The sequence below is a fragment of the Scomber scombrus genome, chromosome 21 (genome assembly GCF_963691925.1).
Source record: "Scomber scombrus chromosome 21, fScoSco1.1, whole genome shotgun sequence".
Taxonomy (NCBI): Eukaryota; Metazoa; Chordata; class Actinopteri; order Scombriformes; family Scombridae; genus Scomber; species Scomber scombrus.
The window spans coordinates 7,005,750-7,021,434 of record NC_084990.1 but is presented as its reverse complement, the minus strand read 5'-3'; the positions used below and the strand labels follow the sequence as shown (position 1 = coordinate 7,021,434).

At 38.0% G+C, this 15,685-nt stretch overlaps 1 protein-coding gene across 1 annotated transcript in view; it reads left to right on the top strand.

Moving 5' to 3' along the window:
• Nucleotides 1-14,948, top strand: part of LOC134003782 (RNA-binding protein with serine-rich domain 1-like) — a 31,547-nt gene extending 16,599 nt beyond the window's left edge. The window contains exons 9-10 of the mRNA XM_062443117.1: nt 14,097-14,178; nt 14,381-14,948. The gene's annotated coding sequence lies outside the window, so the exon portion shown is untranslated. The remainder of the gene's footprint in view (nt 1-14,096; nt 14,179-14,380) is intronic.
• The last annotated feature ends 737 nt before the right edge of the window (nt 14,949-15,685 follow it).

Below are 15,685 nucleotides of genomic sequence, written 5' to 3'. Positions count from 1 at the left end.
AACATATTTCTGGTGATTTTCAAGTCGCAGTTCACATCTTCTGCAGCCAGGGCCGGCTGTAGCTATTTTGGTGCCCTAGGCCAGATTAAGTTAATCTAATGTTCCAATATGTGATACTCTTCTGACTTTATTGGTCATATAAGGCACCTTAACCGAAATGAAAATTATTCTAAACTGTCAAATCCCTTTCATCACTCACCACAGCAAAGGATCTCTCTGCACTGTCCCTGCATCCTGCACCTGTCTCCGACTCACTCTCATACACCTAGATGTCAGGAGAGGTGGTGGAGTGATCATTATTTAGTGAGCAGTATCTATTCTTTCATGTTTATAATCAGAACAAATGACACTGAATATAAATACTGAATGTAAAATATCAGTCTGTGAAACTGGAAATTTACCCAAAGCCCTCAGCAGCAGGCCAAAGATTACTCATCAAAAAGTAGAATATTTGTCAGTTTTATGAGCCAGTTTATAAATGAGGCAGCCAGGCTTTTATCAGTCAGCTCCTGTCTATAAGAGACTCAGGTGTAGTTAGCTGAAGTTAACAGATTACTACCAATGATGACTCACTTTACTCTTAGGAAAAAAAACCTTTATGTTCATGTTGTGTGGGGAAGCAAACATCAAACCAAGAAACTGTCAGCCAAAAACAGACCACACTTCTCAACAGGAACAAGAGAAGAGGAGAAGAACCGCTCACGACGCAGTGCTTCCAGCAGGAGCAGCAGGTCAGAGTCTGTTCTTACTAAATACATCTGGATGCTGCCATGTTCCATTAAGCGTGTTCCATGCCCATCTTTCCACATTGATTTATTGTTCAACCAATGAAAAGGAAATGGAGTCAAATTTAAACAATGGATGATCGGTCTGCTTATATTGTCTTTTATGTGCTGACTTGTGATTGTTTGGCTTTAATATTTGCTTCATACAGAAAAAGATTAACACTTCAAGTTTCTGCTACTCCCATCCTGAAACCCGCTGTGTTTTAGGTCCAGCTCAAGCTCCAGCAGCAGCTCAGGTTCCAGCTCTGGCTCCTCCAGCGGCTCCAGCTCCTCTGCCTTTAGCCACTCGGGCTCGTCCAGCTCCCGCTCATCTTCCTCTTCCTCCTCATCGTCGTCACCGAGCCCCAGCTGGCAGCGCCACAACAACAGATGACGGTCCCGCTCAAAGTACAAACATGATAACTATGCTTTAGTTTGAAAAATTAACTATTAATAATTATAACAAGGAAGCACAAACTTATTATGTTACTGTATTAACTGTAGATCAAAATCAGCAAAGAAGGATGACCGGAGCCCGACGACGAAGGAGTCCCACCCCAAAACCCACCAAGGTCTACCTGGGCCGGCTGACCAGAAATGTCATCAAGGTAAATAATTAACTACCACTGACCACAGATCACGTCGCTGTGAGTCGGAATATCAGGACTTCTACACGAACGATCTGAATTGGTTTCTTGTGCTTACACTACATAACTCACTGATTCAAGCATAAAACACGTGTAACTACTGGAAACAGTCACTGAGCTGTCCTAGATCCCGATCTCTACGTCGACGCTCTCCGGTGCGTCGCAGGTCCCGATCGCATGGCCGCCGCCGTCACTGGTCGCGCTCCAGTTCCAACTCCTCCTGCTAGAGATCAGAAAAACCCTTCTGTAACTGTTAGTCTGCTGTGTTCTTTTTGATCAAAACAAACATGAAACAAATATTTTCATGGTTAACCGTCTCACACCCAAATCATTACTGTATACCCTGGGCAGATTGTTTAGAGTCAGGGTTTTATGCTAATGTAACACTGAGAAAAATAACTTAAAGATGCTATATGTAAGAACTGTCCACCTGTTGATTTCATACTCCACATTCCAAACCAACTGGGGGCAGCATATCACCAGAAAGTTGGGGTATCTGTCACGTAACGCTATGTTAGCACTAAATCTATAGTGCTTTGTCAGTGCTCTTTTAGCTAGCTAATTTAAAAACAAACTGGGCGCTATAGTGACTCTAATGTCAGCAAAATTGGTTAACCTGAGGACACATTGCAACATCAGTTAACAAGAAGAAAGTTTGCAACATACATCTGTGCAATATGTGCTGCAATGTTAGGAATTGTAAAATCATATGGTTTGACCCCATGTGAGCAGCTTTGTTTATAGAATATTACATTTTCCCAGGGCAAGCTGGGGCTCACTATGGCCTAGAGGTACAAGGTGATATTATGAGACACGATCGGCTGGGGCTAGCTTGTTAGGATGCTAACTTAGTCGATATCTCTGCAACCCAATACATAGATGTCTCTGACATACTGTCAAAACTGTTACTTGTTAACACTGTCAATAATTTAGTTACATTTTGAATGTTTTATACTAAAGTTCTTACATATAGCACCTTTAAATAGCTGCAAAGCTAAATGGCAGTTTACTGGTGAAGAATGAAGAAACTCTCCCACTGTACTACACAAGGCAGCTTCCTACACCCACTTTCAATGTTAATAGAGGTCCTTTGTTGAGAATAACTACGATTTAGATTTTCTGATAAATATCCATTTCCTCTTTTTTATTAGTATCCTAGTTACATTTTTGGATTCAAAACATTTAAAGGTGGATGGGTAGATTTAGCCAGTTAAATGCCAGAAAAAACAGAAATACAGTATAAACAGATGAAGGCCAAAACTACATTTTGTCAAAAGGTCTAAAATGTCCTTGCTTTTAGAATGAGCTTTCACAAAATTGACTTCCATCCACTACTGTGTCTCGCACTGTTAACAATAACACTTCCCCCTCTCAAACAACTTTTTATTTTGACTGACTGTCATGTATTGAAGTTTTTGCATGGAGACATGGGGTAAATCAGCAACTCCTGGGAACACATAAATGATTCTACCATCTGTTTTCTCATCACTAAACATAGACGTTTGCTTAAAATAATTCTACAGTACAACATGGTAATCACAGTATGTTCTGAAATCCATTTGGCAGGGCCTACATGTCCACTTTTTGGGTTCTATAGGCTCAGTTTAAAAAAAAAAAAAATTAAATAGAGATTTTAAATGGTGCGAAGGGTCATAATTTAGATATCAATCAATCCTGTTTTTTAAGACTGTTCCTACTGTAACCCTCCTTTTTAATTTGGAAGTCACACAGTCAATCTGATATTATGGCAATAAAGAGTCAAGAAGAGGTTGGACAAAAAGACAGAAATATCACATAATACAATAGCCCTGCAGTAAAGGGCAATCTGGGAACATTTATGCTGTTTGTCATTTTACACTCTCAGAGGCATGGATGGGATGGTGTTGGAATATTGTAACAGCTGTTTTCTTAAAGGGGCTTTCCCTGTGCTGGATATATGCTGTCGTTTTGCAGCTTTCCTCATCATCAGATGACATAGCAGGAGTGTGTGAGTGTTACAGCAGGGTTTTGGCTTACAGTAATTACAAATTACAAAGGCAGCTATACAGGTGAGTCATATGAAGTTAAATAGCAGTTTATTGAACTGTAAGTCTAAAAATGACACTAACTATTACATTATCAGATTCTGTAAAAAAAAAAAAAAAAAAAAAAAGGTTCTGTTCTGTTTTCTCTCTGTGGTGGACCGATAAACCCAGTGTGACCGGTCGTCCGTGTCTGAGTGTGTGTGTGTGTGTGTGTGTGTGTATGCGCACAATAGTATACGTTTTACACAAATCTCATTTTGTATAGCTAGCTAAATGTGCGGTTCAACTTGCGGCTTGACAATAAAGGTCATGGTTCAAACGTTCAAAACTTTTTTTTGTCTGTGATCTCACTCCGTTACGCCTTCACTGAGGTCATTTTAATGAGGAACTTTGATCATCCAGTAACAAACACAGACAAGGCCGTAGCCAGGATTCTTCAAATAGCGAGCTCAAGAAGAAGACCGTAACTTATATATTAGTTAATTGTAATCCATGATGTAAATAACGCATTCTTGCTGTGCTTTTCTCAGTCATGCTCACTCTTGTGGTCCAGTTCTTTCTTATCACTTCCAATTTTGCAAATTAGATCAATTCCTATTTCAGTATTCTACAACTTCCATGGTTGTATATTTAAAAATTATAACTGCAATATATTATTTTCTTTGATTGTTCTTAAAATGTGGAATGGAGCACGGCCTGCTGGGAAAGGGAGAAAAGGGCTCATCCAATGAATGAACAGTTTGCAAAATCGGGTCAAGTACAATTCACAAATGTAAACATATTTCTGGTGATTTTCAAGTCACAGTTCACATCTTCTGCAGCCAGGGCCAGCTGTAGCTATTTTGGTGCCCTAGGCCAGATTAAGTTAATCTAATTTTCCAATATGTGATACTCTTCTGACTTTATTGGTCATATAAGGCACCTTAACCGAAATGAAAATTATTCTAAACTGTCAAATCCCTTTCATCACTCACCACAGCAAAGGATCTCTCTGCACTGTCCCTGCATCCTGCACCTGTCTCTGACTCACTCTCATACACCTAGATGTCAGGAGAGGTGGTGGAGTGATCATTATTTAGTGAGCAGTATCTATTCTTTCATGTTTATAATCAGAACAAATGACACTGAATATAAATACTGAATGTAAAATATCAGTCTGTGAAACTGGAAATTTACCCAAAGCCCTCAGCAGCAGGCCAAAGATTACTCCTCAAAAAGTAGAATATTTGTCAGTTTTATGAGCCAGTTTATAAATGAGGCAGCCAGGCTTTTATTAGTCAGCTCCTGTCTATAAGAGACTCAGGTGTAGTTAGCTGAAGTTAACAGATTACTACCAATGATGACTCACTTTACTCTTAGGAAAAAAAACCTTTATGTTCATGTTGTTTCGGGAAGCAAACATCAAACCAAGAAACTGTCAGCCAAAAACAGACCACACTTCTCAACAGGAACAAGAAAAGAGGAGAAGAACCGCTCACAACGCAGTGCTTCCAGCGGGAGCAGCAGGTCAGAGTCTGTTCTTACTAAATACATCTGGATGCTGCCATGTTCCATTAAGCGTGTTCCATGCCCCATCTTTCCACATTGATTTATTGTTCAACCAATGAAAAGGAAATGGAGTCAAATTTAAACAATGGCTGATCGGTCTGCTTATATTGTCTTTTATGTGCTGACTTGTGTTTGATTGGCTTTAATATTTGCTTCATACAGAAAAAGATTAACACTTCAAGTTTCTGCTACTCCCATCCTGAAACCCGTTGTGTTTTAGGTCCAGCTCAAGCTCCAGCAGCAGTCAGGTTCCAGCTCCGGCTCCTCCAGCGGCTCCAGCTCCTCTGCCTCTAGCCACTCGGGCTCGTCCAGCTCCCGCTCATCTTCCTCTTCCTCCTCATCGTCGTCACCGAGCCCCAGCTGGCAGCGTCACAACAACAGACGACGGTCCCGCTCAAAGTACAAACATGATAACTATGCTTTAGTTTGAAAAATGAACTATTAATAATTATAAAAAGGAAGCACAAACTTATTATGTTAGACTAGACTGTAGATCAAAATCAGCAAAGAAGGATGACCGGAGCCCGACGACGAAGGAGTCCCACCCCAAAACCCACCAAGGTCTACCTGGGCCGGCTGACCAGAAATGTCATCAAGGTAAATAATTAACTACCACTGACCACAGATCACGTCGCTGTGAGTCGGAATATCAGGACTTCTACACGAACGATCTGAATTGGTTTCTTGTGTTTACACTACATAACTCACTGATTCAAGCATAAAACACGTGTAACTTCTGGAAACAGTCCCTGAACTGTCCTAGATCCCGATCTCCACGGCGACGCTCTCCGGTGCGTCGCAGGTCCCGATCGCCTGGCCGCCGCCGTCACTGGTCGTGCTCCAGTTCCAACTCCTCCCGCTAGAGATCAGGGAAACCCTTCTGGAACTGTTAGTCTGCTCTCGTGTTCTTTTTGATCAAAACAAACATGAAACAAATATTTTCATGGTTAACCGTCTCACACCCAAATCATTACTGTGTACCCTGGGCAGATAGTTTAGAGTCAGGGTTTTATGCTAATGTAACACTGAGAAAAATAACTTAAAGATGCTATATGTAAGAACTGTCCACCTGTTGATTTCATACTCCACATTCCAAACCAACTGGGGGCAGCATATCACCAGAAAGTTGGGGTATCTGTCACGTAACGCTATGTTAGCACTGAATCTATAGTGCTTTGTCATTGCTCTTTTAGCTAGCTAATTTAAAAACAAACTGGGCGCTATAGTGACTCTAATGTCAGCAAAATTGGTTAACCTGAGGACACATTGCAACATCAGTTAACAAGAAGAAAGTTTGCAACATACATCTGTGCAATATGTGCTGCAATGTTAGGAATTGTAAAATCATATGGTTTGACCCCATGTGAGCAGCTTTGTTTATAGAATATTACATTTTCCCAGGGCAAGCTGGGACTCACTATGGCCTAGAGGTACAAGGTGATATTATGAGACACGATCGGCTGGGGCTAGCTTGTTAGGATGCTAACTTAGTCGATATCTCTGCAACCCAATACATAGATGTCTCTGACATACTGTCAAAACTGTTACTTGTTAACAATGTCAAATGTTTTGGTTAAATTGTGAATGTTTTATACTAAAGTTCTTACATATAGCGTCTTTAAATAGCTGTAAAGATTAGATTACTACCAATGATGACTCACTTTACTCTTAGGAAAAAAAACCTTTATGTTCATGTTGTGTGGAGAAGCAAACATCAAACCAAGAAACTGTCAGCCAAAAACAGACCACACTTCTCAACAGTAACAACCAAATAAAAACACCTCATCTTTTCACTATTTGCTAACGTAGCATTAACGCTTTTTAACAGTTTGTGTAGAGACAGAAACATAAACATCTAGTTTCAGTAAGTTAATAATGTCCTGAACATGTTGTTGCGACAGTGTTGAAGCTTGTGTGTGTGTGTGTGTGTGTGTGTGTGTGTGTGTGTGTGTGTGTGTGTGTGTGTGTGTGTGTGTGTGTGTGTGTGAGAGAGAAACTTTCAGTAAAAACATGGAGCGGAGTTTCATTGATTTGGGTTTTGGTTTTCTCTCAATAAACAAACGGAATGTATTCAATACTGAAAACAGCGCTGAGTGGATAGACTGATGTACTGATTTTTGACATGGTAAAAGTGGGTGGAAAAGGAAAAAATACAGAGGACATGACCTCGATGTCCTCAATGGTAGCTACGGCCATGAACACAGAGGCGTTGCTTCCTCTCTGCATGAGCAATGAGAGGGTGTGTTTTCCTCCTATTTGCAGCATTTATACCCAGAAGTGTTTACCTTGTAAGTCAGAGATCTACCGCTCTGTGACCAGAACGTATAAGACCAGCGAGTGGTTGACTTTTACCAGATCTTTACTGTACAAAGACACGTTGATCACCTTGGACTCAGGATGGCTTTCTCCATTAGATTTGGACTGCTTTGCATGTGCTCTATCATGCTGCTTTTTCTCCCTGCACAAGGTGAGTGTGGCTTTGCCTACTAGTGAGTAAAGTAGCTTTTGAAGGATAACAGAATATGCATGTAAACTGTATGTTTCAAGGCTCAGATTGAAGTCTAACATGAATATTTGATGAGAGACTTTATTATCAGTTATCACTGTATTCCTGGTTGAAAGGGTTAAGTAAATCACCACTTGTATTGAATAGCAAGAAATTGGATGCTATGACATAAATAGGTAAAACTAAATGTTTATAAAAATTCAAATAACGTTATTGGCATGACTGTAACTGTATATTATTGCCAAGGCACTGTATAAATAATGAATGGTAAAATTGACTGTACTTATATAGTATAGATCTTTTCTAGTCATTATGATCACTCAAAGCACTTTTACACTACGTCTCATTGGCCCATTCACACACTGATGGCAGGGCCTACCCCGCATGGTGCCAACCTGCTCATCAGGTAAAACTAAATGTTTATTACATTTAAATAACTTTATTGGCATGATCATAACACAAAGTATTGCCAAGGCACTGTATCAGTAATGAATGTTGACAATTACAGAATACAGACACCTATACTTATACATTTCTGTATTACATATTTTGTACAGTTTATGGTACTCGAACAGCAGAACTAACGTCTTTTCTTAATCAAGAAACTAACTGTACTTTTTGAAGGAAAAAGAAACTCCTGACATAGTAGCTAGCAATTAAATTATTTTTGTCTTCTTTAACACACATACCATAGTGCTTATTTGTGAGCTCTTATAACTGACAAGTGCAGCTAAATGGCACTTGTATGTTGATGCAGCACAATTTAATGTTCTAATTTATTGAAAGTATCTTATTACTGTACTACTGTCATTCTGTGTCTGTATGTGCTGTGTTTCAGGGCGATTTCAGCGTACCAAGAGGGCACTTCCCGTGTGCTGTACGAGCACCTCAAAAGCCCACATCAACTCCGCTGTCATCAGCTGCGTTCATCAGAGCATAGACACATTCTCTCATTGTCCAATAGACGCGTACATGTAAGGGAAAGTATTCACTGACACATTGTTGTTGCTTGTTTTCTAACTGTATTTGTGGTGTTTTTGATCAATTTCACCTACAAATCTAATCATGAGCAAACACATGATATTTAATATGAAGAACTTTTCCGAATCACTCCTGGGAATCAAAAAATTAAATGTAGCCTTAGGTTGGTCTACTTGGATAGAGCTGTTTGAAATCAGCCCTTTTGAACCACATCATTTTACATTCCCTATAATGTGGCATCTTGCACATGTTCCACAGGGCAATGTTGCAAACCATGAGCTGTGGTGCAACACTATATTGCACCTTTTCTTCCACTGTGCAGTTCCCCTTTATAATATACCTCCTCTTAACTTATGTTGCTGACATGACATTGTTGAGATACAGTAGCCTATCCAGCAAAGAGGACATGATTGTGTTCATATAAGCTTTATTTCGCTCTACTATGCCCCATGGAGCATTGTTGTCAAGAGTAGATCCTAATTTGACACAATTTACAATCCTCTCATTGGTGTGATGCTATGTTACTGATTGACAGATGGAGGAAAAGCACTGAAATATGCACAGATGTACCTGTAAAGACAGTGAGGAATTAGATGCCTGCAAGTAAACAAATGTTTTTTTAGAAAGTCAACTTCAGAAATGTTTTATGAGAAAGAAAATGCATTTAACGTTTGTTAGACCTCAAGGAATCTCATGATGTGTTAATTCATGAATGAGAAACACTCAATGTGAGTAGAAACTTTGTCCACCAGGAGCTCCACAAGCCACTTTTACATGAAATCACATAGGTGCATACACCTCAAAAGCCTCAAATAAATGGGACAACATTTTGGGAAATGTGCTTTCTTGCCAAGGCTTAGATGAGAGGACTGACACCATATGATTACATTAATTGCATTGGCTTAGCTTAGCTTAGCATAAAACCAGTACATAAACAGAAATGTAAAAATGACAGTTTGTGGTTTTATGAGGCGCTATTTCTCATGTACACCTGGGAATGAATTTAATTCCTAGAGTCTTGTCATCACCATGTTGATCATCAAGAGCCTGTTACATTATGGAACTACCTCTAAAACCATATACATTGTAATTTCTACATCTGTGTTTGTGTATGGATTAAATAAATGAGTTACCATGTATTAATTAGTCTGGTTTGAGGTCCTACTTGGAGTAATTCAGTTAGTCGGGTTAGCAGTGTTGATGCTAAGCTAAGCTAATCACCTCCTAGCTTTAGAACTATACTTAATGTTCAGACATGAAAGTGGGGTCAACTAACTTTCAGTATAGAAGTAAGAAATGTTAAAATGTTATAGTATGCTTTAACAGTTAATGCTGTTATCATGACTTAAGACAACTTGTTTGTATGAAATATAAATGTTATTTTGGTCTCTAATCTGTCTTTTCAACCCTACAGCTTTACAACGGACCAGAATAAGCAATACTGTGTGGATCCAACTGCTGACTGGCTCCCAAGGAGACTTGAGAGGTTAAGAAAGGTAAGTCTAGAGAACACACTCTTAAATTTACAGCTAAAATAAACTTAAAAAGGAAATCCTGTTCTTGATGATTTTGTGTTTCTATATTCATGTCGACTTTTTTGATATACTGTTAAAAGTCAACAATCGAATGCAGCATATGTGGGAAATGTTTTCTATAATGTGGGACTTTGAACTAACCAAACTGATATGAACTGTTTTGCTCCACAGAGAGGAATAATTTGTAACAACCTTTAACAAAGCCTTCAATAATCAAGATGAGGATGATGCAACATGACCTTCTGAGCAGAATGGTGGCGCTAATTTCTGTTAAACTTTTCTAACTTTGATCAAATGTTTTACTTTCTCTATTTTTCAATACATATTTACCAATGGCTTTGCAAAAAATATACTATCTTATAAGCAAATTAAAAAAGATGTGAAAAATGTTGTCTTGGTGCTGTTTCCGTACTGATATGCTGTATTCACAGCTTGGGACACACATCACTGAAAATACTGATGTATATTTTTCATCTTTTGAAATCTGTCACCTGTAGTGAGTTCTTTTAAATCTTCTTCTAAAAATTCCTTGATCTGGAATCAAGGAAAATATAATATCAGCTACATTTTGGTAAATACAGTTCTTCACTTTGTTGCTGAAAGTTATTCTCATGTCTGTAGGATTAAGTTACAGTCAGTATTGCCTACCTTATAGTATAAAGACTGCTGGGAAACAACTAGTAAAGCACACTCTGTCCAAAGCTCAAATATCCACCTGCAACAGAGTTTGTTTGAGTTTTATGTGGAGTTGAACAGAATTGGAATAACTATTTCCCCAAATGTTGATCAGTGTTTTTAATATTTCAGAAAATAAGTGATAACTAATAGATCTGCAGTTTTAAACAGAAACACTTACCTGTATCTTAAAGAGGCTAACAGGGTGAATTTGCATCATTTTTTCACCAAAGAAGTCAATTAAACTTATTGAAGTCATTAAACATCCTTAATATAAAATATTTATTGACATGCCAAAACTACACTTTCATATATGATACACATATGTTATACATGATTGATGAAAAGGAGATAAAAAGTTAACATTGAAAAATGTTCTGAGCACAGTGATGTCACTAAAAAGTACCAACAGGTGGCTGATGCAGGTTCTACATCTGATTGGTGTTTTATTTATATACAATAAATATATGACAGGTGTCTTGTCCCAATCACTACATTTTCCACAAATCTCATTTTGTATAGCTAGCTAAATGTGCGGTTCAACTTGCGGCTTGACAATAAAGGTCATGGTTCAAACGTTCAAAACTTTTTTTTGTCTGAGATTTCACTCCGTTAAGCATTCACTGAGGGAATTTTAATGAGGAACTTTGATCATCCAGTAACAAACACAGAGGTGTTGCTTCCTCTCTGCATGAGCAATGAGAGGGTGTGTGTTTCCTCCTATTTGCAGCATTTATACCCGGAAGTGTTTACCTTGTAAGTCAGAGATCTACCGCTCTGTGACCAGAACGTATAAGACCAGCGAGTGGTTGACTTTTACCAGATCTTTACTGTACAAAGACACGTTGATCACCTTGGACTCAGGATGGCTTTCTCCATTAGATTTGGACTGCTTTGCATGTGCTCTATCATGCTGCTTTTTCTCCCTGCACAAGGTGAGTGTGGCTTTGCCTACTAGTGAGTAAAGTAGCTTTTGAAGGATAGCAGAATATGCATGTAAACTGTATGTTTCAAGGCTCAGATTGAAGTCTAACATGAATATCTGATGAGAGCCTTTATTGTCAGTTGTCACTGTATTCCTGGTTTAAAGGGTTAAGTAAATCACACATTGTATTGGATATCAAGAAATTGGATGCTATGACATAAATAGGTAAAACCTAATTTTTATCAAATTCAAATAGCTGTATTGGCATGATCATAACACAAAGTATTGCCAAGGCACTGTATCAGTAATGAAAGTTGACAATTACAGAATACAGAAACCTATACTTATACATTTCTGTATTAAATATTTTGAATTGTTTACGGAACTCCAACAGCAGAATTAACATCTTTTCTTAATCAAGAAAAACTAACTGTACTATTGGAAGGAAAACTTAAAGAATAAAATTACACTGAAGAAAAAGAAACTCTTGACATAGTAGCTAGCAATTAGAATTTTTCTGTCTTCTTTAACCCACATACCATAGTGCTTATTGTTGAGCTCTTATAACTGACAAATGTGGCTGAATGGCATTTGTATGTTGATGCAGCACATCTTAATGTCCTAATTAACTGATAGTATCTTATTACTGTACTAATGTTATTCTATGTCTGTATGTGCTGTGTTGTAGGGCGATTTCAGTGTACCACAAATGAGTCCCCAGAAGTTCAACTTATACCCTCGTGCTGTCCGAGAACCTCAAAAGCCCGCATCAACTATGCTGTCATCAGCTGCTTTCATCAGAAAAAAATCACATTCGAAAATTGTGCAATAGAGGCGTACATGTAAGGGGAAAGTATTCACTGACACATTAGCTTGTTTTATGACTGTATTTGTGGTGTGTTTGATCAATTTCACTAACAAAGCTAATCATGAGCAGACAAACAAGATTAAATGTGAAGAACTTTTCAGAATCACGCTGCTCAGTCAATTTAAGACTAAAAACACTCGTACCTCAGAGCAGGACTAAACATTTATGAAGTGTCCTACTCTTACTTTCAGTCAGAAGATGACACCTAAGTGACAGTATGACGTCTGTGTTTTGATTCACTCCAAGCCACAAAGTAGAAACTCTACTAAGCTGTGGGGGGCATGTTGTCATCAAAACACCAAATGAGAGAATATCTTTTGGAAGAATGGTGTTCCTCCCTCCAGTAGAGTTCAGATACTTGGAGAATCAATGCCAAGGTGTACTGAAGCTGTTCTGGCAGTATGTTGTAATCCAACACCTTAATAAGACACATTATGTTGGTTTTTCTTTTAATAGTTCACCTGTCTGTGTTTAAACACTATGTAGACTGTGAACAAGGCTACTCACATTGGTTAAGAAATTAAATGTAGTCTTAGGTTGGCCTGCTTTGACTGAGCCCCTTTCAACCACATCGTTTTACATTCCCCAATATTATGGCATCTTGCACATGTTCCACAGGACCATGTTGCAAACCATGAGCTGTGGTGCAACACTGTATTGCAACTTTTTGTTCCACTGTCCTTGCTACTGGGCTGCGACAAAACTCGTGAGTCACTATGCCATAAAAACTTTGTGGACTTTGCAGGAGAAAAGAACGTGGGTTTTTTGTAAAGACAGTGAGGAATTAGATGCCTGCAAGTAAACAGATGTTTTTTTAGAAATTCAACTTCAGAAATGTTTTATGAGAAAGAAAATGCATTCAACGTGTTTGTTAGACCTCAAGGAATCTCATGATGTGTTAATTCATGAATGAGAAACACTCAATGTGAGCAAAAACTTTGTCCACCAGGAGCTCCACATGCTACTTTTACATACTGAAATCATATAGGTGCATAGACCTCAAAAGCCTCAAAGAAATGGGACAACATTTTGGGAAATGTGCTTTCTTGCCAAGGCTTAGATGAGAGGACTGACACTGTATGATTACATTAATTGCATTGGCTTAGCTTAGCTTAGCATAAAACCAGTACATAAACAGAAATGTAAAAGTTACAGTTTGTGGTTTTATGAGGCACTATTTCTCATGTACACCTGGGAATGAATTTACTTCCTAGAGTCTTGTCATCACCATGTTGATCATCAAGAGCCTGTTACATTATGCAACTACCTCTAAAACCATATACATTGTCATTTCTACATCTGTGTTTGTGTATGGATTAAATAAATGAGATACCATGTATTAATTAGTCTGGTTTGAGGTCCTACTTGGAGTAATTCAGTTAGTCGGGTTGCTGTGTTGATGCTAAGCTAAGCTAAGCTAAGCTAAGCACCCCCCAGCTTTAGAACTATACTTAATGTACAGACATGAAAGTGGGGTCAACTAACTCTCAGTAATAAAGTAAGAAATGTTAAAATGTTATAGTATGCTTTAACAGTTAATGCTGTTATCATGACTTAAGGAAACTTGTTTGTATGAAATATAAATGTTATTTTGGTCTCTAATCTGTCTTTTCAACCTTACAGCTTGGAAACGTACCAGCATAAGCAATACTGTGTGGATCCAACTGCTAAGTGGCTCCCAAGGAGACTTGAGAGGTTAAGAAAGGTAAGTCTGGAGAACACACTCTTAAATTTACAGCTAAAAGAAACCTAAAAAGGAAATCCTGTTCTTGATGATTTATATTAATATCTACTTTTTTGATGTACTGTTAAAAGTCAACAGTCGAATGCAGCATATGTGGGAAAATGTTTTCTATAATGTGGGACTTTGAACTAAACAAACTGATATGAACTGTTTTGCTCCACAGAGAGGAATAATTTGTACAGACCTTTAACAAAGCCGTCAATAATCAAGATGAGGATGTTGCAACATGACCTTCTGAGCAGAATGGTGGCACTAATTTCTGTTAAACTTTTCTAACTTTGATCAAATGTTTTACTTTCTATATTTTTCGATACATATTTACCAATGGCTTTGCAAAAAAAATGTTGTCTTGGTGCTGTTTTTGTAATGATATGCTGTATTCACAGCTTGGGACACACATCACTGAAAATACTGATGTATATTTTTCATCTTATGAAACCTGTCACCTGTAGTGAGTTCTTCTAAAATATGACTTATTTTCAAGTTTGGAATCAAGGAAAATATAATATCAGCTACATTTTGGTAAATACAGTTCTTCACTTTGTTGCTGAAAGTTAGTCTCATGTCTGTAGGATTAAGTTATAGTCAGTATTGCCTACCTTATAGTATAAAGACTGCTGGGAAACAACTAGTAAAGCACACTCCGTCCAAAGCTCAAATATCCACCTGCAACAGAGTTTGTTTGAGTTTTATGTGGAGTTGAACAGAATTGGAATAAATATTTCCCCAAATGTTGATCAGTGTTTTTAATATTTCAGAAAATAAGTGATAACTAATAGATCTGCAGTTTTAAACAGAAACACTTACCTGTATCTTGAAGAGGCTAAAATGCCGAATTTGCATCATTTTTTCACCAAAGAAGTCAATGAAACTTATTGAAAAGTCATGAATATCCTTTTTTTTAAATTATTTATTGACATGCCAAAACTACAATTTCACACATGATACATGTTAATGTTATACATGATTGATGAAAAGGAGATCAAAAGTTGACATTGAAAAATGTTCTGAGCACAGTGATGTCACTTAAAGGTACCAACAGGTGGCTGATGCAGGTTCTACATCTGATTGGTGTTTTATTTATATACATTAAATATATGACAGGTGTCCTGTCCCAATCTTTCAGGTCACAGGCTGTTTATTTGAACACAACCTGTCTGATGCTCATCATAGCTGGCTATCCCATCATGCTCCTCACAAGGGATTTGCTGCTTAGTAGAAAATGAATAGGAGCTGCTGGCTGCATCCAGTTGCCACTTTCTGTGTGTTTTAAGGCCCAGCTGATTTTGCTGTTTAAAAGGTTTTAGCACAGTAAGAAAATCCCTAACATGAGCGTGTGAGTGATACAGCAGGATCATGGCTTACATCAATTCCCAATCTTAAAGGCAGCTATACAGGTGAGTCTTATGAACTTAAATACCAGTTTAATGAATTGTAAGTCTAAAAATGACACTAACTATTATATTAT